Source organism: Peromyscus leucopus, chromosome 9 (assembly GCF_004664715.2).
Source record: "Peromyscus leucopus breed LL Stock chromosome 9, UCI_PerLeu_2.1, whole genome shotgun sequence".
Classification (NCBI taxonomy): Eukaryota; Metazoa; Chordata; class Mammalia; order Rodentia; family Cricetidae; genus Peromyscus; species Peromyscus leucopus.
Genome location: NC_051070.1, coordinates 9735782 through 9741781, shown reverse-complemented (window position 1 = coordinate 9741781; position 6000 = coordinate 9735782). Strand labels below are relative to the sequence as shown.

Sequence of the window (6000 nt, the reverse complement as noted above, 5' to 3'; positions counted from 1 at the left end):
TCTGAGATTGAAAAGACAGCCCAAGAGTAAATAAGCCAAACTCTGTGGAACCTTCAAACTCCAATAGTTCCTGCCCTTTGGCCCAGCTCCTTCTCAGGTCCCAGACTGAGAAACCAGCAGATCTGTAAACCAAGCACGTGGATATAAAGACCAAATGAAGGCCTGGATGGTAAACATGGGCTTGTGACCATCACTAGCAACATCCAGCCTCCGGACTTCCACTATTCCCAAGCTCATGTCCCCTGTGGATGGCTCTCATGCATCTCTTGACTGGCAAATCTCGGTTCCCCTAGCCACACCTGAACAGTATGTGGGATACAACAGAGGCCAAACACAGAGTGACCACCCCCATTGGAGCAAACACTGGCAAAGCAACTGCAAAGTTGGTGACATTTGCTCTTGGGAAAGAGAGGTAGGGCCTGGAATAAGGATGGTGGTTGGAAGGTGAAGGGCAGTCCTGGCTCTCAGTAGCAGTAATGATCTGGCTTGAAGGGACCATCACTGGATATGATCAGGTATAGGGCCTTCTCCTCAGTCAACTTGATCAGCGTCACATTCAGCTTGCCCAGGTTGGCTTCGGCCTCTGCCTCATCCAGCTTCCTTGGCAGAAAGTGAACCCCAGTGGGTGTTTATCCCCAGCTTAATCTGTGCCATCACCTGGTCTGTGAAGGAATTGCTCATCATGAAGCTTGGGTGGCCCATGGCACAGCCCAGGTTGACCAGCTAGCCTTCAGCCAGCAGGATGATGCTGTGCCCACCCTTCAGCCAGGAACAGTCCACCGGGGCTTGATGTTCACCTTCTCCACAACATTTTCATTGAGCTGCTTCACACCGATCTGCACTTGGAAGTGTCCAATGTCACAAACAACAGCATCATTCTTCATCTGTTTAATGTTTGAGTCAAGGATGATATCAACAGAGCCTGTGGTGGTGACAAAAATGTTGCCCTCCTTATAGGTCTTGTCCATAGTGGTCACCTAAAAGCTCTCCACAGAAGCTTGCAGTGCATTGATGGGGTCAATCCTGGTGATGGTGACTCAGGTGCTAGAACCCTTCAGGGACTGGGCATAGCCCTTGCCCACATCACCATGGTCTGCTACCACTGCCACCTTGCTCACAATGATCATATCTAGGGCCAGTTTGATACCATCTATCAGGAACTCCCAGCAACCATAGTGGTTGTCAGACTTTCTGTTGGTAATGGAATGGTTGATGCTGATTGCAGACATCTTCAGTATCCAATTGGCCATCATCTTGTAGAGGTTGTGGACCCCAATTGTGGTCTCCTCAGAGATGCCTCAGATGCCTGACAGAAGCTGTAGTTATTTGCTGTGAATGAGGTTAGTAGAGTCACCACCATCATCCAGAATTAGGTTGAGGGGTCCATCTTTAAAGTACAATGTCTTCTCAATGTACTACAGATACTCCTCATCTGTCTCACCCTTCCAGGCATACACTGGAAGGCTAGCCTTGACAATGGCAGCCACAGCTTGGTCCTGAGTAGAAATGCTGCAGCTGGGCCACTGCACCTCAGAACTCAGGGCCATGAGAGTCTTTATGAGGATAGCAGCCTCCACAGTCATGTGAAGGCAGCCAGCAATGTGACCATTGTTCAGTGGCTTGCTGCATGTGTGTCAAACCTGGCATCTCATTCTTGGCTATGTCCAAGGCCTTTCATCCCCAGGTAGCAGTGGCTATGTCCAAGGTCTTTCATCCCCAGGTAGCAGTCTGGTGCCCCTGACTTTGTAGGGCCATTTGTCACACATGCTGGCAGCACTTCTGCTAGGACTGATGAACTCAGTGAAGGGGACCAGGCAGCGTGGGGCCATTTCTTTCAACATTCGTCCTATTAGCCAGCTTGAGACAAATGTAAACATTCAAACCTAAGTCCACCTCTCACCAAGCATGTTACTCAGGTTGCACTGTCCTCTGAGTCTAAATTTCTTCGTGTGTAAATGGGCATATCAGTAATAAATATTATTAAGGATTAATATGCCTTGATACACAGAAACAATTAGACAACTCCTAACACAGTTCACTGTGTGCATATTTACTATTATTATTCACAACTGATGCTCAAAGAATGTCTGTTGAACTAAGTTCCCATCCAAATTAAAACACTACACAGCAACTCCAACCAAATAGTCCAAATCTTCTCATGTTTAATGAACACGAAGGACCTAAGACAGTAACTAAAGAAATCATTGGTGTAGTGTTGTCAGGGGAGCTCTGTGACCCCCCATGTCCCCCCACCATCAGCAGCACCCCACTGCCCAGTGCCCAGCTGACAGTACTTGGGCCAAGCTGCTAAGGTCTTTTTGTAAACAGCAGGACATGCAGATATGTATGAAAATGGAGCCACCACTTAGAACTGGGCGGGGAATTAACATAATCAATACCTACTGACACTTTAATGATGCTGCTTTTATATTCTTTAGATTACTCAGCTAGCTTCAGAAATAGTGGAAACTGTATTAGCTAAACAAGAAACATGACAGCAGAGTAGAGCTGGAGGATGCTAGGAAAAGGTGGAGGGGAATAAATTGCCGGCTTAATTCTTTTCAGAGGCTAGTACACCTCTGTCATGTCACACTGTCATCAAGAGCACTTTAAAACAAGAAGTTTCAACTTCAAGGTATATGTGGTAATGTGTTTAGCGTTTGAAGTCACTGACAAAAAAGATCTGATAATGTTCCATGTTATGACACCTCCATTATCCCACAAAATAAAGACTCTCTTCCTTAAAAAAAAAAATGTGGTTTGTTGCTTCAAAGAGAACACTTCTTTCCAACTAACACTGAAGGGTTCGTTTTCACTGTGCACAGAGCACACAGGCAGTACAGGACTGAGACTGGCTGTCGGTGACACAATTAGAGAGCTTGACATGGGGTTACAGGGCAGATACCACTGTTATGGAACCTTGACCTGTTACATTCAAAGGTATGGGAAATATACAAAAACCACTGCTGTGCAGTGAGACGGAAATGGTGCTGGAGTTAGCACATACCTACCTCGCCGACTTTAGAAAGTTCAGTACAGCAGTGTTACTTTGAGCTCCAGGGTCTGGGTTAATACACTCAGGAAGTGTGCGATGCAGGAAATGAAGCCTGGAAGACACATAGTAATTTACTCAGTACTTCTGTGCAGTGATGTTATATGAATAGGTGGCAGTTGCACCTATGCACAGTATCCTTTCCAAGATCAGATAAGACAAAGTCAAGTGTTAGAATGATTGACGTGCTGACAATCTTACTGATAAGGGCAGGCTTGGAGGATCCATGGCTCATGTGCTCACAGATGGTTGGTGACTGATGTTGACTTTCACACTCCCTCGATGTGGGCAGTGGGCAAGTCAGCCCCCATCATTTATCATGGGAGCCGACCAGACTGCATTGTCTTCAGTCACACACAACAGCAAAGTAAGAAAAAGCAGTCACTTCAATGTGTTTTCTCTCCAGTGATGAATTAAAGACCCAGTGTTCTTTACAGGAGAAGAGCAGAGGGGTATCGCTCTAACATGTGGATTTTAGCTGATACAAATCTGCTCCTTCAGTGACTTTGGAACATGAGGGGGAATGCTCTTGACACATACTAAGTGAGCACTGGAGATGCTAAACATTCTCCATGGCACACCACAGTCCCAGGCCAAGGCAAACTCTCCTGCCTCTTTTATAGGGAGGCATGAGGATCAAAAAGTGCATCATTGTAGCAGGATGATAGGTAAGTAGGCCTGTCAGATCAGAAGAACCAACACTCCTTTAGAGTCTTCAACTAGGAGCTAGGTACTTTTAAGTCCTGTTGGGAATGTTAATTCCATGATGGATATTTATTCTTAGCCTCTTTTGATGTTTTCCCTTTTAAGTGACCTTAAGTTGGCCATCTGATAGACAATTGTCATGCCATTTCCTTATGCCTGGTTGTCTTGAGCAGAAACCTGGCTGGACTGTCATCAAAGCTGCCCCAAAACTAGCTACAAAGATCACTGAAATCATTGCCACTGCTGAAGCCACTTCTGCTACAGGAGGCCTTGGTCCAGTCAAGGCGGCCGCGACAGCTTGTAATCAACTCCTGGGAGAGACCACCTGCCTTGAAAACCTTCAGTGCCCTCATCATGACCCCACCCTTCTTGTGGTGATTGATTCTGACTGAGACCCAGGGGAGCATTTCCCTGGTGACCTAACAAAAGTTCATGATTGGGGGGATGGGGACACCGCAGGCATGCACGGCTGTGACAGCGGAAACGGAAACTGGGCACATCCACGCAATGGCTGTGTATTCTAGCTGTGTAAGCAGCCTGAGAGTCTTTTGGTCTCTTTAGCCACTCTAGTCTTCCTTCCTGTATACTATCCCTGATGTTACAATATTGGGTGCCAATGAAAGCTTCTCCCAAGTGGCTTTCCCTTGCCACCTCTGACCTTTTCTGTGGGGAGAGCTGGCTGAGCTGCTGGCATGAAGAACAAGGGAGCAGGAGCTAGAGAGATGGAGAGATAGATGGCTTAGCAGTTAAGTGTACTTGCCGGGCAGCAGTGGCACACGCCTTTAATCCCACCACTCAGGAGGCAGAGCCAGGCAGATCTCTGTGAGTTTGAGGCCAGCCTCATCTACAGAGTGAGATCCAGGATAGGCGCCAAAACTACACAGACAAACTCTGTCTGGAAAAACAAACAAACAAGAAAAAGTACTATGGAGAATGTTGTGCAGATTGCAGTATAAATGCCTGTAACTCCAGATTCAAGAGGGTCCAGTTCCTTTCTCTGTCCTCCACAGCCACTCACATACATGTGAGCATACACACATACACACACAAAAATAAATAAATAAATAAATAAATAAATAAATAAATAAATAAATAAAATAAAAATGAAAATCATTTTAGGAAGAAAGAAGGATGACAAACAGAGGAACTTGCAGGTCTTTTAGCCACAGACCCACCCAGGAACAAGATAGCTGAATACCAGCTCTAGAGAGCAGCAAAGAGCAGATATTATAGAAAGCCCAGAGTGTGAAGATGAGTGATCATAGGAGCCGAAGGTGAGAACTGCAAGCTCTGGTCTCTGGGAGAGTTTCTGCAAACCACCACACACATGTAGCATGAATCTTAAAGAATCTTATTAATAAAATCAAACCTGGGGCCAGTTATTAGGGTGAAATGCTGGATGGTCAGAGAGACAGAATAAGCCACAGCTACCTCACCTTGCCGGATCCTCAGCTGGTCCTGTTTCCTCAGACTGGAAGCCTCTGAGTCCTCATCCAGAATGAATCTCAGCTGAGCTGTGTTGCTAGAAGCCTGAACGCTTAACCAGCCAAATGCTTCTAGTTTCTGGTTCCCACGCCTTATATACCTTTCTGCTTTCTACTACCACTCCCTGGGATTAAAGGCTTGCTTTCTGGGATTAAAGGCATGATGAGTCGCCATGCCTGTCTATATCCTTGAACACATGGATTTCTGCCTCTGGAATGCTAGGATTAAAGGCGTGAGTGCCACCATTTTCTAGCCTCTGTATCTAGTGGCTGTCTGTTCTCTGATCCCAGATAAGTTTATTAGCATGCACAATATTTTGGGAAACACAATACCACACACACACACACAAATAAAACAAAAATTTTAAATAACAAAATAAAATAAAAATAACTTACTTGCTTAGAGGGAAAAATCAAATTCTTATCATTATTGCCTATAACCTCATATTACCGAGTCACACTGTTTCTGCTGCAGAAGGTTTAATATGCTAACTAGGACATCTATAATAAAGCAACAAATGTGAGCACCCACTGACAAGAGAATTGAAAATAAGCAATCTGATAGATTTTTAAAAGTCTAGAGCAGCGTTGTGTTTAATTTATATGTGTAATTTGTTAGTGATCTAACATCCTATTTGAAAGAAATGTTTCCAGTTAATATCTATAACTCAAATATAAAAAAGAAGCCAATAACAGCTATGCATTCAATTATCACTTTATTTCATTGACTGCGCTTTATTAAGCACAGCATATCTGGCT

At 44.9% G+C, this 6000-nt stretch overlaps 1 pseudogene; it reads right to left on the bottom strand.

Annotated features, from left to right (window-relative positions):
* Positions 1 to 464: 464 nt before the first annotated feature.
* Positions 465 to 6000, bottom strand: part of LOC114694127 — a 29660-nt pseudogene continuing 24124 nt past the window's right edge.